Genomic DNA, 19,075 nt, shown 5'->3' with positions numbered 1-19,075 from the left:
GTTGGTGCCTCAAGGCTCAGCTTAGTAGAAAGGCAGAGACTACAAAGACTACAGATTGTTCAGTGATTCAAATGCACCCATGAAATATACGTGTTATTGGGAGCTGGTATTTTAGGATTAAATAAGAGGATTTGTCTATTTTCGGCACTTGAAAGAAGGCAATGTTCAGATCCCTAAACTGGTTGGATTAGTAGCACTTACCCATGAGTACCCAAACAGTTGTTCAATTTAGGACCAGAATGAGATTACTGGTTATTACTTGTATTAGTATGGACACTACCCTACATTCTGTGGCAGGTATTTGGCTACTGGGATACAATGAATACATGCTGCTCATTGGCTCTCCCTTATGCTGCTCATTGGCTCTCCACTTGTGATGAACATTAAGCAGACAGTAACAAAACCTTGAGTGGAATAATATTAACACACTGCATCATATCATCTTCCTGATACTGCTAAAGAGGAGACCTGCTGCCACTGAAGAGACCCTGCCTCCTGTATTCAAGAAGTAATATATTTACATATATTAATTAATCCTTTATTTTCAAAAGATGGGCAATTGTTATGCAATCACTATAATTGTGGGAAATGGGAAAATACAATAAAAACTGAAGGCATGATTTGGAGAATTTGTTACAGCTGCAGAAATCCTAGCTTACCGTATTTACGTTTCATTTCATTTTTATGCCATTTTTACTAATATGTGGGGTATCAATTATATTCAGTTGTAATATGTGACTGGAAGTAGATTTCACAGTTTTTTAACAGTGACATTTTTATAGATAAGAGTTGAAATGGCAGAATCTATAGTCATCATAAAATCTGATCAAAAAAGAATTTACAGCAGCACACTAAACCCCATATGTACTAAGTTTGCCCAGTAGCAGTAACCCATAGAAACCAATAAGCTTTTAAACAGGTGACCAGCAAATTCTACTTGCTGATTGATATGGGTTATGCTCCTGGGCAAAATTAGTGCCTTTTATTACATGACCCCTATATGAGTTAAAGTGGTGCACCAATTCAACTCACACAGTGTGCTGCAGGTAATGGGTTCTCCAGTACAGCACCTGACACCACAATAATAAAGGTGCTTTTTTCTCTATTGAGCTCTCCACAACGGTGAACTGATCGGTCAGTTGTAAATTTCTTTTATATCTCACCCTTGTTTCTATGATGATATTATAGGCTTGCTGCTGCTGCTGCTCCAGGAGGAATGGTTGCATGTTACCTTATTACCTCCCATTGCTTAATTATTCTCAAGGATGAAACTAGAAGGAGGTATGGCCTAGTGAGCATTGGGTAGTGTCTGTTGTCATGGCCCAGGTGGGGGGTGGGGGTCATAACCAATTTAACATCCGCAAAACTAGACTTTCCATAGCCAGTACTACTCCCCTGGACTTCTCCTTACTTGTGTCATAAAAGTTCTCGTACATGTAGTTCCCACTTACCTGTACATAGTTAGATGGTCAGCCAATTTGTACACATTAACTGGCCATCATTACTGTACATGTATAGAACAATTGCAAAGTCATTCTCAGTGAGCTTACAGATTACAGACTTGTTGGCCAATACATGCTTGTCATTTTCTCTGGGTGATCCAAACCTTTAAGACACAGCCCAGCTAGTCAGGTCAGAACCATTTGTTTATCCATATGTGCTGATAGTGATGAGCAAAAAATGTTGTCATGTACAGGTTTGCCGTGAAGTTCCAGGTTTCACACGAGACACTGGGGCAAATTCTGTAACCTCCGAAAATTTGCTTGCGACGGCTTCGCTCACAGCGCAACATTTCGCCAGGCATAGATTCGCCAGGACAATGCTAATTCGCTGGTGGAGTTGGCTATTGTTACTGCACCAAGCAAAGCAAAGTTGCGCTAGCGTTGCCTAATTAGCATACGGCGTGAAGTTAAAGTACAATGGACGTATATGTTGCAGCAAATACATTACATTACACAAGCCCGGGAAACCTTAATAAAATAAAATAAAGTTGTTGTATTACCCTATACATGAGCCCAGTGTATAGTTTATGTGTAGGGTCTGGCCGGTATTTCACCAGCCTGGCAGGTAAAAATTATGGTTGATCCCAATGTTATTAATAGGGAAAAAAGATAAATATATAGGAAGGCCGGTATTTTTTTCCAGAAAAGGTGGCAATACTTTTTATGTGCCATATGTTAGGAAATGTAGAGGGGAAGCCAGTTACCCCAAAACAATATTGCGCTCTTTTGCAGCCTATCACCCTGAAAAAAGGAAAAGACGCCAGCGTTTTTTTGGGACTTAGTAACATTTTCAACTATTTTTTTAGGAACTCCAATCTACTCTATTGCACTTCGCCTGGTCTGAGGTGGCGAAGGCAAGTCTGGGGCAAGAGGTAACGTTCAGTAAAATCCGCATCTTCGTGAATTTGCGTAGTTCGTCTGCGTTAGGGAGCGAAGTACCACTAGACTATATCTCCTTCGCTAGCGAAGTTACGCCAGCGACCGTTAGTAAATCAGCGAAGTTACAAAATGACGTCACGCTGGCGAATTTTGACCAGTGTTAGTCACTTCGCCCTTTAGTAAATTTGCCCCACTGAGTGCTGCTCATTTTGCTTAGCACATCAAAACAAAAAGATGCGCAATAAAAATAGCATACGTCATTTTATCCTTTACCCTCTCCTTTCACATCAACCAAAGGCATCTGAGCTGTCCCACTGTCTATATAAGGACATACATGTAGATATAAGGTATTCTTTTTAATGTGGGATACAAAGCACCCAGACATTATCGGTTGGTTCTCAGATTTGTTATTAGATGTGCTTGTGTTTGTAAGCTAATAGTAATGTATAAACTATAGATGGTACATTTTAGTTGAACAGTTACTTAGTGTAGTAGTAGATACCATTTCCAGTTGACCAGAGGTGATGTCAAAAATAACACAAATGTTTTTAAAAAATTGGCAACATGGAGGAGGTCCTCTATCAATGTAGGACGTGTGTAGCAGTGAAAAATGCCTGTGATTTTGCCCTCCCAATATATATTGGTAGCCCAAAGCAGAAACAAGGTGCCAAAAAAACTCTGTTTTAGTTTGTTACAAAAATGACGAGAGACAAAATATTCGTGACTAAACAGTTTAGCGAACTGTGCAGAGAAGCGAAACAGGACCGATTCGCTCATCACTATGGGGGGAATTCACAAAAGTGTCGGGAACGAAAAAATGTCTTTAAAATGTCGTAGAAAGTGTCGTAGCAACAGCCGACAAATTCACAGAGCATTTCTCCGCCAATTTTCCGACATGTACGACACTTTTGAATTAGTGTCGTTAAAAGTGGGCGTGGTTTTTTCGGCGCCACTTTTCCCGACATTTTTAAGAATTACTTGTAAACTCATTTTTTTTACCGACAATTTTTCAGACACTTTAGGCTCTCCAAAACGAAAATGTCTGTCAAATTGTCTTTTGAAAAGTCTTGGTAAATGTCGTTTGTACGATGAAAAGATATACGACATTTTAGAAAATTGACAGACTTACGAGACATTCAGAGATGGTAACATCTGCCTTTGTGAATTTGCCGCTCATACGACATTTTACAAATTTGTCGACCGCCACTTCTGGTTTACTTATTTTACCGACACTTTTGTGAATTCCCCCCTATGTGTTGCAAAAGCGGATCAGTTGCTTCTCCCAGTTAAAGGAACAGTAATACCAAAAACTGAAAGTGTATCAAAGTAATTCTAATACAATGTAGTGTTGCTCTATACTGGTAAAAGTTATGTGTTTTCTTTAGAAAAACTACTGTAGTTTTATAAACAAGCTGCTGTGTAGCCATGGGGGCAGCCATTCAAGCTGGAAAAAGGAGAAAAGGCACAGGATACACAGCAGATAACAGATATGTGACAGGGCTTATCTGTTATGTGCTGTGTATCTTGTGCCTTTTCTCCTTTTTTCCATCTTGAATGGCTGCCCCCATGGCTACACAGCAGCTTGTTTATATAAACTATAGTAGAGTTTCTGAAGCAAACAAACAGCTTTTAACACTTTCATTTTTTGGTGTTACTGTTCCTTTAAATGATACCATCAGACAAGAATTCGCCCACAAAGTGGTGTCTGTAAATTGAGTAACATAGTCCATAAGAGTTATTCTTGCTGTCAATATTATTTGTAGATGCACATTCTAACTATATTCGTGCTAGTCATGGTATAAACAGTGTTACAGAATTGTGCCTGAAGTGTGATTCATTATAAATTGTGATTTTGACAAAGCAAATGTTTTTGCCTGTTAATAAGCATTTTTCCTTGTAGAGAATCCTAATTAGTTGCCTCATGCATTCATTTAAACCGTTGTGTCTTTTATGCATCCAAACTGAGATCTCGGATTTGTCATTTTGTCTATTCATAAATACGGTGACCCATTGATTATTCTAAGTAAGGTGCTAGAGCTATTCATAGTTACTGACAGGGGACCATACAATAATACACCATTGGGAGAAGTTACCTTAATTCCAAAGCTTTTCATAATGGGGACTTTGTACGGTGCAAGGATTGATGAAATTTGAGAATAACAATGTGTCATGTGAGACAGTGGATGTTTTCTTGTACTAGAATAAAAGGTGCCATTTAAAACAAATTAGAATTCATTCATTTAGAATTAAATAGAAATCCTCTTTACAAATACTGTAGAGAAGTAGAATGGATTGAATGGAAAACCCTCTTCAATAACATTTTTCAGATCGTTTTACCTAATCTCAGGAATTATCTATTTAGATTTTGAAATGTAGATGTTTTGAGGTTGCATTTTGCAGTAACCAATCACAACTACTAGTTCTGTAATTTTATTTCAGTATATATTTGAAGAAACACAATGGTTAGTTGAGCATTGTCTATTGTTAAGATAGACTAGATCCACTTGTTTGGCAACTTCACCTTGTATGATTTAAACGCATAATTGGGGTCTAAATTGGGCTAATTTGTTCTTTAGCCCTTTGGTCAATGTCTGGAACACATGGTAGGCTTATGCACCCGTACCTCCTCTGAGAAATTGTAGGAAATATGAGTATTGAATCAGTTTTGTTAAATATTTTAGAAATCCATGGAAAATTTAAAGGGATCCTGTCATCGGAAAACATGTTTTTTTCAAAACGCATCAGTTAATAGTGCTACTCCAGCAGAATTCTGCACTGAAATCCATTTATCAAAAGAGCAAACAGATTTTTTTATATTCAATTTTGAAATCTGACATGGGGCTAGACATTTTGTCATTTTCCCAGCTGCCCCTGGTCATGTGACTTGTGCCTGCACTTTAGGAGAGAAATGCTTTCTGGCAGGCTGCTGTTTTTCCTTCTCAATGTAACTGGAGTCTCAGTGGTACATGGGTTTTTACTATTGAGTGTTGTTCTTAGATCTACCAGGCAGCTGTTATCTTGTGTTAGGGAGCTGCTATCTGGTTACCTTCCCATTGTCCTTCTATTTGGCTGCTGGGGGGGGGGGGGGGGGGATGATATCACTCCAACTTGCAGTACAGCAGTAAAGAGTGATTGAAGTTTATCAAAGCACAAGTCACATGACCAGGGGCAGCTGGGAAATTGACAATATGTCTAGCCCCATGTCAGATTTCAAAATTGAGTATAAAAAAATCTGTTTGCTCTTTTGAGAAATGGATTTCAGTGCAGAATTCTGCTGAAGCAGCACTATTAACTGATTCATTTTGAAAAAATTTTTTTCCCATGACAGTATCCCTTTAAGTAGAGTGAAAAGTTGAATCACTGGGAAGTATCAATGCACTTACTTCCTACCCAAGCCGGCGCTCCTTTCTTTAAAAGATGCATCAGCCCAGGATATATTTGCAATGCCAGTGTTGGACTGGCCCACCGGGATACCAGGGAAAATGCCGACGGGCCCAGGTGTCAGTGGGCCCTTATGCTGCTAAACATTTGGCCTATTTCATGGCCATTCCCTATTTCAATAAGAACAAAGAGGCTAAATACATGGAATAATAGATTATAGTATGTAAAGAAAAGAGATTAGGAGAATAGAGGTTGAGTGAGGAGAGGAAGAATAATAGCACTGAGAGTGGGCCCCTGGTCTAAGGTTTTTGGGTGGTCCCCTGATCTAAAGTTTTTTGGTGGGCTCCTGGTGTCCCAGTCTTTTTCTGGTTTCCCATGCATCACCTGCACCAACTGAAGTTGGGCACATCTGCACTACCAAAATTTGGTTCTGTGCATCATGCACTTTGCCATGCTTGAGCAGGGGGTGCCTGGGACACCAGAACAATAGTGTGACGCTCCGAAGAAAAGTACCCTGGGCTAATCTTAAAGAAGAGGAACAGGCCTGGTTTGCAAAGTATAGAAAAATCTGTGGGGATATTTACAGGGCTCAATTAAAAAATCTCACGCCTCTAGGCTGCTTGCACTCAGCATGCACCTCCCCCCTGGTTGCACATCACGGCACACACGCCCCCGACCCACTCAAACCCCCCTGCGCTCGCACCTCCTACCCCTGCACTCATATCTCTTGTGTCACGCAATTGTTGGGCACTTGGCGGGAGGGAGATTCAAACAATAACATCTCCCACCCAGTTCCCAGTTTAGATGCGGCCACCATGCTGCCCCCAGCCATTTGCCGCCCTAGGCCCGGGCCTTTGTGGCCTGCCCACAAATCTGGGCCTAGATATTTAGAATACAAAATAGCAAAGGTTTCTGGCAAACCTTGCCATGTGAATGCTTGTTTCCGGGTTGCTAATATGGACATCAAAGCAGCAATCAAAAATTGGCCGATGCACATGCAATTTGTACGTGTGCCATTTTTTCCCGTTGTAATTTACAGATTAGGAGGATTCCAGACAGTCACTGTTGCCTATTGGCCCCAGTTTGGAAACCACAGCCATAGGGGAATTGAAAGTTTTAATTCCTATTTCCTTGACATGAATCTATTTCTGCCTGTGTTTTAGTAGAAACAATCTGTTTTTACTGAATATTTAAATGTTACTTTTCAGCTGTACCTGGTAAGCACATCCCCACAATACAAGACACTAAACTAAAAGAACTAAACTCTTGGCCCTCTGCAATGAGTAAAGAAAGGCACTTAAAAGAAATTAGGCTGCAAAATCAAAAGTGAATTGCTGTACAGGGGATTTACAGATAATGCAGTGCTTTCACACAATTTTCATAAATAATCGTAGTCATTATCTTGTCTCTGTAGTGGGAGGATGTCTCGGTATATCTCAGGGCTGATACCTATATCTTTCTTTACAAATTAGTTGTTTATTTCCTATGGGATCTTTCTGGAAACCATTTCAAGCAAAGACATATTTGACTTAGCGTGGAGGTATATGAGACTAAAACATACAGCCAAAGCTATAACATTATTTCCTATTATTTTAAAAAAATAAATAAATTTGTTTTAAATAGTTGAGAATATTCCAAGCAGATACAATCAAAAAACCTATACTGAAAATGTCTATATCTTTAAAAAGAAAAAAAGGATATATCGAGAGATCAGTTGCTGGGTCTACTGTCTCTACTGTGGTGCCAGGGTCCCCTACAAGTTAAAAAAAAACAATTTGTGCCAGGGCCTCCTACACATAAAAAAACATTGGTGCCAGGCCCCCCTACACATTAAAAAAACATTGGTGCCAGGGCCCCTACTAGTTGAAAAAAATATATTGGTGTCCGTGTCCCCTACAAGTTTTAAAAAACTATTGGTGCCCCCTGCAAGTTGGTGTCAGGGATACCTACTGGATAAATTGGTGGCCAGGGGGTTAAAAAAACAACATTGGTGTTCCGTGGAACTTAACCTTTAAAGTTAGGCCGGTGGCCTTCATCCTCCTCGGCGATCAGTCTTCTTTGTTCTTCTACAGCGATGGCTTCTTCGTTCTTTTCCGATGTGGCTTCTTTGTTCTTCTCAAGTGATGGCAGTCACCCCTGTGCCCCCCTTATGACGGCCTTGCCAACATATGACCAGGGCTGTTATCAGCAGCCATGTATCTGCCATTTCAGGAGTATCAAGAACAGTAAATACTGTACAACTTACCCCCAAATCTCAATCTATCTGACCTATATATTTTTATTTTAAAAGTCAGTACCACCAGGGCAGAGATTAAAAAGGGACTAAAAATGCTTTAAATAACTGTATTTGCAAATCATTTTCAAATAAATATTTTCTCCGAAAATTTCTAATAAATAATTATAATTAGAAACTTGCACAGGATTACACTTTCTTTCACTAATTTTAGTTTTGGGTAGGGTTGACATAACTACAGCATTCAGTATGGGCTACAGGCTAACAGGCGTACTGTGCCCAAAGCTAATATATATTAGAGCATATATGCCTACTGAATGATAAAAATATATTGTATGTCCTCTTAGAGCATATTGATGGCTGGGATAGATCTGTTGGATCCAATCTGAAAAAATAGGGAAATTCTTTAAGCGTTAACAAAGTATGGATTTATCAGCAGCAAGATGTCATTGAGCAATCCACACAAAAGAGTGATGCATTGGTAGGAACTTAATCACTGACTAAAATGAATTGTATGAAGGAAGAGATGAGGAAAAAAAAATCTGAGATCATTTATTTGACTTTTCGTGGAAGGGTTCAACAAAGAATAAATGTACAAAAAGGCATAACAGTGGCAGAACATTATACAAAGGGCAATTGATTTAATATGTACTCAGAGTCACAAAGGCTATTTTAAAGCTCTTACATTCTCCAAACTAATGAGGCACTAAAATGAGAATTTCCTTTGCTGAACTCTGGAGTTTCCATCGATTCATCTTCTGAGTGAAAACTTGCCTTCTGCAAAGCGCATGTCCAACTGCCAACATCTGCTGTACAATATAAATGCATCTATGGGGTTGTCTGCAGAAACCAGTTCTCTGGAGCCAATACAATTAATTAATGACACTGACTGTATATGGGTGCAAGTGCAACAGGAAAGGAATATCTCATACACCTAAATGACCTTCAAACAGAAAACATCCACACCAACATATGTTCCTTGACAATTGTGTATAGTATACTATAGCATACACACAAATGAGCAACTAGAGATAGACCAAGGCCTATGGTGAACATGGGTAGCAGCTCAAGATAAAGAAAGCATTTTAGAAGTGCAAAAACATAATTTATAGCCTCTGCTTTGCCTTCATATGGGATATGTGACTCATTCCTATTCGTCATTAAGTGTTAATGTTTTTCCTTGAGTATAGCTGGCTAAAACCTATGGTGCTATTCCAGAAACAAAAAGCTCTTCATTAATCATTTGAAACGAATATCTAGATGTTATACAATTCAGATTAATGAGACACAATTCAAAATAAATGACATTCAAGGTGTTGTTCACCTCATTAACACCTTAACTTTGAATTTGATGTATTTTGTTTTTATTTTCTATGGCTTTTGATTTTTTATTTAGCTTTTTGTTCAACAGCTCTCCAGTTTGCTATTGCAGAAGCTATCAATCAGGCAGCAATTTGGATGAGCGATAGGAATATGAATAGTAACAAGAGCAATAAAACTGTGGCCTCACAGAGCTATAGTTTTTAGTTGCTTAGGTCAGTTACCCCCTATTTGAAAGCAAGAAAGAGTCAGAAGTCAAATCATTGAAAAGCTATAAAAAATAAATAATGAAAACCATTCACAAAGTTGCTAGAAATAGGTAATCCTATAACATAATAAAAATTAGGGATGCACCGAATCCACTATTCTGGATTCTGTCGAACCCATATGCTAATTAGGGGTGGGAAGGGGAAAACATTTTATTACTTCCTTGTAATAAAAAGTCATGCAATTTTCCTCTCCGCCCCTAATTTGCACATGCAAATTAGGATTCAGATTCGGTTCGGCCGGGCACAAGGATTCGGCTGAATCCGAATCCTACTGAAAAGCCTGAATCCTGGCCGTGTCCCGAACCGAATCCTGGATTTGGTGCGTCCCTTATAAAAATTAACTTCAAGGTGAACCGTCCCTTTGTGTTCTACAGTAGAAAGTAATACCAAGAAATAAAAATTCAAAAATTAGAAGTTTGGACTTTTATAAAGGGCTGCATTTTTAATAAGAGCGCTGTTTTTATTTATAAATACCAGTGTGTGTGTGTAGCTCCATCAAAGAAACGGAGACTTCTGGCTGAATGACGAGGTGCAAGTCATAACAGAGGATGTCTGCTAGGATGTGAAGATAAGTGAATATAATGCAATAAATGTAGAACTTTCACATCAAAGACATTTTTTCCCCGTCCTAAAAATCGGTATTGTATGACAATTGAAAGTAATGATTTTCATTTCTTGGTGTTATGGTATATTTGGCCAAAATAATGTAAAATACATGATTTATTTACAGTATGTAACTTTTCTCCTTATTATCATACACTTTAACTTTTCATTTTTATTTATTTTAGAATAGAAATGATTTAATAGTCTTACTTTTATAGACTTTTACAGGGCCAATCAGCCACAGAAAAAAAAAATCATCCGGGCTTGGTCTAAACCATTGACCAGCTGCCACATTGAATATTTCAATGAATAATGAGGGTACAGATACTGTATATGATCCATTATCCAGAATGTATGGGACCTGGGGTTTTCAGGATAAGAAATATTTCTGTAATTTGGATCTTCATATCTTAAGTCTGCTAAAATTCCTTTAAACATTAAATAATAATAATCCCAATTGGATAATAAATAATAATAAATCCCAATAGCATTTTTTGCCATATTTTTTTTATTTATTTGGCTTAGTTACCATCAAGAATAAGGCACTGTTTTATTATTACAGACAGAAAGGAAATAATTTTAAAATAATTTATTACTTACTGGATTTTATGGGACATACCCTTCCAGTTTTCTTAATAACGGGTTTCTCTATAAGCGATCCCATATCAGTATATAACAAATCCCATACCAGCAAATAACAAAACTCAATCAGTACAGTTACAACACAAAAAATAAAATTAAATCTTATCTTATGCCATGCACCTAGAAGTTTAGATATTTGTATATCAAGCAAGTGATTCTCCATTTATGAGTTGCAGGTTCCTGCAGTATAAAGAGCACACATTTGAATTGTCTGTGTGAACTCCTAGATGGATTCAGTACAACAGTCTCACACCATCTGCCAACTGTAATGAGTGCTAATGTTAGGAGACCCAGGAAGAGAGAGGGGAAGAGAGGGGGTTTGGTGAAGATCATGAAATCAGAAGATTACCAAGGCATTTTAAATGGCAGTATTAAACCCATTGCAAGAAATCTGGGTCTCCATTGAAGATCATGGGTCTTCCAGCAGGCTGGCCTGATACCTGCGGAAGTGAGTGGGTTAGAATGGGGTGCAGATTAAATTGTTTCCAACCCACTCATCACTAAAAAGCATCCATAAATGTTTTTGAAGAGGCCAGCCCCTATCTAACTCCCACTAAACCTTTGTGTAGACCAGGAGAAGAGATTTTCCAAATCTGGCAGAACTGTAAACGTCTGTAAAACATGAGTGGTTCAGAAGAAAGTGAAAGAATGAAAGAAGAAAGTTCATTCATGGTTAAAGGAAGCACTGATTTCAGCTTTTCTTTTCAAATGTCTGCTACCAAATATGAAGCCTAGGGTGAAATCTAGTGATGGGCGAATTTATTCGCCAGGCGCGAATTTGCGGCGAATTTGCGCGTTTCGCCGCCAGCGAATAAATTCGCGAAACGCCCGCGAAAATTCGCCGGCGTCAAAAAATTTTTTTTCGGAAAAACGGACGCCGGCAACAAAAAACGGGCGCCGGCGCCAAAAACGGGCGCCGGCGTCGGAAAAACGGGCGCCGGCGTCAAAAACGAGACGCCGGCGCCGTTTCGCGAATTTTTCGCCGTTTTGCGAATTTCGCGCGAAATTCACAAATTTTTCGGCGAAGCAAAACGGCGCAAATTCGCCCATCACTAGTGAAATCCATGTTATTATATAATTGTTTATTTTATAATGGAATTAGTTATTATTTTAAAAAAGTGAGAATGTGCCAGTATTCTGGCCACAATTGTAATTAAATAGTGAATAAAGTACCCCCTCTTGTAAATTATAAGGATATTATAAGTTACCGAGGAGTTTTATGACCATATAAAAACATGAGGCCGAATATGTGAATGAGAGGCCCCAAGTCAATGACACTTCTTTATTTCTTCCACTCATTACAAGGATATGTGAGCAGTATGTTGCTCATGAATCAAAAGTAAATTGAAACCATTAAACTCACTCTATGCAATATGTACTGCCAGCAAATCACATGTATTACAGATAGCTACGGGTATGAACCAGTTTAAATCAATTCCCAGACTGAATCTGATTCATTTAAAATTCAAGAGCACGTGAACACATATTCGCAACTTTTTAAAGCAAACAGGCTGTGGCACAGGTGCTGACCTGCCTATACAGTAACTTCTCAGAGTACATTTTCAGAGTTCCATTACCTCATGAAAGATATATGAAATAGACAGGATTGTTCTTCAACCAGCTTTGTGCCTTAGTCTATTATGAGCATTACTCTTGCCGTAAATCATTGGGGAAAAAAAAATCAAAATGGCAAACAGCCAGATTTACATAGTTACTGATAAGGCAAAAGTTTATCAAGTTCAGCCGTTGCAAATAGGCCCCAGTATATATATATTTATATAAATATGTGTGTGTATATGTGACAATTCATATTCTCAGATCTAAAGGAGTGGCCTCTGGTTCTTTGATCTCTGACATGGCAAAAAAAGATTTCCTACTATCTATTTATAATGTCCTCTACTTCTAAAAGAATAATCATTCCTCAAAACAGCACTATGTACTCAAGGTAAGGCGTTGAGAGGGATCTATAAAGCAGCAAAGTTTTTTGCTTTAATCAAAGACTGTTTTCCAGTTTTAGTAGCCACTGCCTAGAATTTCACAGCTTGTTAGCCACATAAATCCCCAAATCCATCTTAGTTAAGGATGCCCCAACATACTACCATTTAGTGTATATCTCACATTTAAGTTTTGTATACTAAAGTGCATATTCTTTTTGCCAATTTGCTGAGTTTTCCAATTGAATCAAACCTCTCTACAGTTTTGCACAATTTAGCAAAAATAGAAATAGTACTTTGTATAACCAATGGTTTTATTTGTTTCATTATGTTTAAAAAGTAAGAGCATACATTGTGCTACTGTGCAATTCTTTGAATATATTTCTGCTTCATAATTGAATGCTGTGATTATTGGCAAACACTGTTGTATTTTGTGTAAGTTTCTAATTATACACATTGTATTTGCTCAGTATTTAAGCTCTTTGTAGATGAGGAATGAATAAACTGATGGAATTTTCTCCTTTTAAGGTCACATAAAGATTCTCAAGCTTGGGACTCTTGTTTGCCTATACTTCAGGTATGTTTGGATGTGTATCTATCAGTTAACCAGAAAATCTTTATATAGTGTAAATTATTGCAGCAGACAGTAGGTCAACTGTAACCATTAGGCATAGCTTATTTATTAACTGTAGAAATGTGAAATTGAATAGATGGGCTGTACTATGTGTCTACCCAGATAAATAGGTGAGGGATCAAATGACGCATTTGGTAGACTACTTACTATACATTTTACAAAGCAAAAACTGATTTTTATCAAGTTAACCCTACAAGACATTGAGGAAAACAGGAGAGCAAGATCCCTTGGACTATGAAAACAGGAGGGGAAATGGATATTCTTAATATACAGTATAGTGACCAGCAAATTGGCATCATTTTAAGTTTGGCATGTCTTGTTATTTGTAATGGCGATCCAGCCCTTTAGAAAAGTGTTACATACTTAAATTAAGGCGTTGCATCCTACAGTATTGACTAAAATATTTTAAGAATGTATTTTAAGTATTTTAAATATGTAAGTTTGCACATGGTGTATTTTATATAGTATTTGATGGGAGGGCAGTCCTCATCTGTGCCATAACTTGGGGTAGGCAGAAGATGCACGTGCCTAGGATCAAACAGTGGAGCGCTAGGCACCTACCTTTAATGTCTGCCTACTCCTAGTCTAGATGCTCATCCTCCTACTGCTTGCTCCTCAGTTAACATTGTCTTTGTCCTCCATGGCTCCATCCCTGCATATACATGCACTCTCTCTCAACTTGACCCTGACCCACAGACCTGATCCGTGAAACTGAAGGGACAACCCTTGCCAGGAAGTGACATCACTGCAGAGGTGGATCTATTAGGTCAAGGAAAAAAACATGTCATGCAGGGTGTGGGGGGATTGCAAGCCTGCAATTGGCCCAGATATCCAGACAGGGTACCTGTGGACCACCCACATGGTCAGGAAATCGGAGAAATCGAAAGCCCCACTCCCATAATGTCTTCAGGAACATGGGTTTAGCAAAAGTGACAGCAGATCCACCAACTCCTAGAGCCCTAGAGGATGAAATAGCTCTTGATTAAAAGAGAACTATATCTTAACTAAAGGAGTAGGCAAGAAATATAGTACATTAAGTTTTGGGCTTCTGTACCAGCCCAAGGCAACTACATCCCTTTAGCAGTAAATCTCTGTGCCTTCAAAGATGCCCCAGTAGCTCCCCATCTTTTTTTCTACTATATTTATAAAATATGGCATTTTTAATTAATTTTTAGGGTTTATTTGTCCTTTAATGCATACTTGCTGTAGTTATATGCTAAACAGATCATTGTCTCCAGAGTTTGCGGAATGCAACAACTCTAAAAAGGGGCCCAGTAACACCCTGTATAGGAGCATAATGGCCACTGGATTACTGCAGCAGTAATAACGTTGTTTTTATTGTGGTTTAATAATAACTATGAAAGTAAGGTTACAAAAGTATACCTCTGTGCACTGATACAACCTAAATAAAAACTGGTCATGGTTGGTAATTGTGGAGGAAAGAATTTTTTAAAAACGTGGTTGTGGAGGAAGGAATTAATAAAAAGAGCATACTTGGCCCTCATACAAGAGGGTTCATGACCATGTCTCACAGCTATGAAACTGTTCAAGGGTTATGGAAAGTTAAAGTGCTCATTTATTACTCCAGTGCCAAAGCTTGTAGCTGTAAAGGACCATTTAGTACTTGTAATGGTAACTTCTATGGCTGCAAGTGAGCCCTGTAACTTACACCTGCCTTAGGTGTCCAGGGGAGCTCCTGTCCAGTCCCTGTGATAACCTGTAAGAAGAAGTGACAAGTATCCAAGGAGATACCCATGTCCTGTCTCTTACATGGTGGGTGCAAATTGTGCCTGCCAGTGCATCATTTACAGGAGGATTCAAGTACAATAAAAATGTTCTATGAATGGAGGTGCAATGATTTGCCAGGGTAAGGTGCACCCAATGTTTCATTTTAGTAAATTAATCATTTTTGCTATAAGGAAAAAAGAAACAGGGACAATCACCTCCCATTATGCTAAATGAAAGAACACAAAAAAAAAAAACATTTTAAGCAAGAATAATGCCCGAAGTCTCTATTTTTGGCAGGCACCGTTTACTACAGGCATAAGTGATTTGCAGATTTATAAACTGCAACAATTCCCTGCATTTTATATAGCTGTACAAGGTTAATGAAAAGTTTTCTCTTTCAACAGATAATTCTTATTTTCTTTTCTACTGGTCAGCAGTAGAGATGTCGCGAACTGTTCGCCGGCGAACTTGTTCGCGCGAACATCGGGTGTTCGCGCTCGCCGGAAGTTCGCGAACGTCGCGCGACGTTCGCCATTTTGGGTTCGCCATTGTTGGCGCTTTTTTTTGCCCTCTCACCCCAGACCAGCAGGTACATGGCAGCCAATCAGGAAGCTCTCCCCTGGACCACTCCCCTTCCCTATAAAAACCGAAGCCCTGCAGCGTTTTTTCACTCTGCCTGTGTGTGCTGAAGAGATAGTGTAGGGAGAGAGCTGCTGCCTGTTAGTGATTTCAGGGACAGTTGAAAGTTTGCTGGCTAGTAATCGTTTTGATACTGCTCTGTTATTGGAGGGACAGAAGTCTGCAGGGGTTTGAGGGACATTTAAGCTTAGGTAGCTTTGCTGGCTAGTAATCTACCTTCTACTGCAGTGCTCTGTATGTAGCTGCAGTGGGCAGCTGTCCTGCTTCTGATCTCATCTGCTGACTGCTGCAATAACAGTAGTCCTTGTAAGGACTGCTTTTATTTATTTTTTTGTTGTTTTACTACTACTACTACTACTACTACTATAAGAGCCCAGTGCTATTAGTCTAGCAGTGTTGGGGAGTGGGACTGGTGTGCTAATCTGCTGCTCCTAGTAGTTCAGCAGCACCAACTTTAATTTTTTTTTTTAATATTCATTTTTTTTTATTTTACTTTTTTTTATTTTACTACCGCTGTAGTAGTGTATAAGTTGACCTTTTAGGCATTATTTGCCCTGTAGGCATTATTTGCACACTGTTTTCTTCAACCCGCCATCTAGCTGTGTGACCTTGTTCACATTCTGTCTAAATATCCATAATATTACCGTCTCCAGAAAAAACACCGGAGTGACTTTTTTCAAGCAGCCATAATATATTTTACGTAATCCGTATCCACCGCTGTAGTAGTGTATACGTTGACCTTGTAGGCATTATTTGCACACTGTTTTCTTCAACCCGCCATCTAGCTGTGTGACATTGTTCACATTCTGTCTAAATATCCATAATATTACCGTCTCTAGAAAAACCACTTGAGTTACTTTTTTTCAAGCAGCATTCATATATTTTACGTAATCCGTATCCACCGCTGTAGTAGTGTATACGTTGACCTTGTAGGCATTATTTGCACACTGTTTTCTTCAACCCGCCATCTAGCTGTGTGACCTTGTTCACATTCTGTCTAAATATCCATAATATTACCGTCTCCAGAAAAAACACCGGAGTGACTTTTTTCAAGCAGCCATAATATATTTTACGTAATCCGTATCCACCGCTGTAGTAGTGTATACGTTGACCTTGTAGGCATTATTTGCACACTGTTTTCTTCAACCCGCCATCTAGCTGTGTGAGCTTGTTCACATTTTGTCTAAATATTGATAATATTATCGTCTCTAGAAAAACCACTTGAGTTACTTTTTTTCAAGCAGCATTCATATATTTTACGTAATCCGTATCCACCGCTGTAGTAGTGTATACGTTGACCTTGTAGGCATTATTTGCACACTGTTTTCTTCAACCCGCCATCTAGCTGTGTGTATTATCGTTTCCAGAAAAACCAACTGAGTTTTTGTTGTTGTTGTTGTTTTTTTAAAAATAATGCCAGGCAAAGGCAGGCCGCCACGCAGAGGCCGTGCTAGGGGCCGTGCTGCTATGCAATCCTGTGGCCCTAGCAAATTGCCCAGTTTTAAAAAGCCAATGACCCTGAACTCCCAAAATGCTGAAGAGGTAGTTGACTGGCTTACACAGCACACCCCATCCTCTACCGTTTCTAACTTTACCACAACATCCTCCTCATCCTCCACTGCTATGGCCACCCCACGTAACACTTCCTCCACCACCGGTGCCCCTTCTTCACTGGGGTCAGAGAGTTATTTTCCCATGAGTTTCTTGAACTGAGTAATGCGCAACCATTATTGCCAGAAGAAGATGAAGGAGATGAGGACCTTACACCAGATTTAATTCTGGCAGAGAACACGATAGAGATGGACATAATGAGTGATGAGGAGGAGGTCCCCGCTGCTGCTTCCTTCTGTGATGTGTCAGAAGAAATTGATGCATCTGAGGAGAATGATGATGAGGAGATTGATGTTTTGTGGGTGCCTAGTAGAAGAGAGCAAGAGGAGGGTAGTTCAGATGGAGAGACGGAGAGTCAGAGAGGCAGTAGGAGAATAAGACTTAGAAGAAGCAGGGAGGACAGCCCGCAGGGATCAGTAGGGCAACAACATGTATCGGCACCTGTGTTCAGCCGGCCAACGCACCCGCCATTGCCGCCAATGCCGCCAACTTCTACTGTTACCGCCAGATCGCACACTTCCAAAAGTCAGCAGTGTGGGATTTTTTTAATGTGTGTGCCTCTGACAAAAGCATTGTAATTTGCAATGAGTGCAGTCAGAAACTGAGCCTTGGTAAGCCCAACAGCCACATAGGTACAACTTCTATGCGAAGGCACATGAGCGGCAAGCACAAAGCACTTTGGGAGCAACACCTCAAAGGCAACAGGCAAACTAAAAGCCACACTCCCTCTGGTCCAGCATCTTACTGCTCTACCTCTGCTCTCCTTGACCCGTCTGAACCACCCTCCACTCCGCCTTCCACCTTGACCACCTGTTCCCATTCCCAGTCATCTGCCACCAGCCAAGTTTCTGTGAAGGCCATGTTTGAGCGTAAGAAGCCAATGTCTGACTGTCACCCCCTTGCCCGGCGTCTGACAGCTGGCTTGTCTGCACTCTTAGCCCGCCAGCTTTTACCATACCAGCTGGTGGACTCTGAGGCCTTCCGCAAATTTGTAGCAATTGGGACACCGCAGTGGAAGGTACCCAGCCACAATTTTTTTTCTAAAAAGGGAATACCACACCTGTACCAACATGTGCAGAGCCAAGTTACCGCATCTCTGTCACTTAGTGTTGGGCCAAAGGTCCATATGACTACTGACGCATGGTCCTCCAAGCATGGTCAGGGCAGGTATGTCACCTACACTGCCCACTGGGTGAACTTGGTAATGGCTGGGAAGCAGGGAATGGGTAGCTCAACAACAACAGTGGAGTTGGTGTCACCGCCACGGATTGCACGCGGTTCTGCCACCACCTCTACTCCTCCATCGCTCTCTACCTCGTCTTCTTCTTCTTCTTACTCTGCTGCTGGGTCCTCCTTCTCCTCCTCCACACCTGTGCACCCCCAGCTCCCCCTAGGCTATTCGACGTGCCAGGTACGCCGTTGTCACGATGTCTTGGGGATGACGTGCCTGGAAAGCAAAAACCATACCGGATCTGTACTCCTGTCATCTCTGCAGTCACAGGCCGATCGGTGGCTGACCCCACACCAACTGCAGATCGGAAAAGTGGTGTGTGACAATGGAAGCAATCTGTTGGCAGCGTTGAGACTAGGCAATTTAACACATGTGCCCTGCATGGCACATGTGTTAAATTTAATAGTCCAACGTTTTGTCTCCAAGTACCCAGGATTCCAGGACGTTCTCACCCAGTCCAGAAAGGTGT

Source organism: Xenopus laevis, chromosome 7S, assembly GCF_017654675.1.
Source record: "Xenopus laevis strain J_2021 chromosome 7S, Xenopus_laevis_v10.1, whole genome shotgun sequence".
In the NCBI taxonomy this organism is placed as follows: domain Eukaryota; kingdom Metazoa; phylum Chordata; class Amphibia; order Anura; family Pipidae; genus Xenopus; species Xenopus laevis.
The sequence above is the reverse complement of the archived record's forward strand: the minus strand, read 5'-3'. Positions refer to the sequence as shown.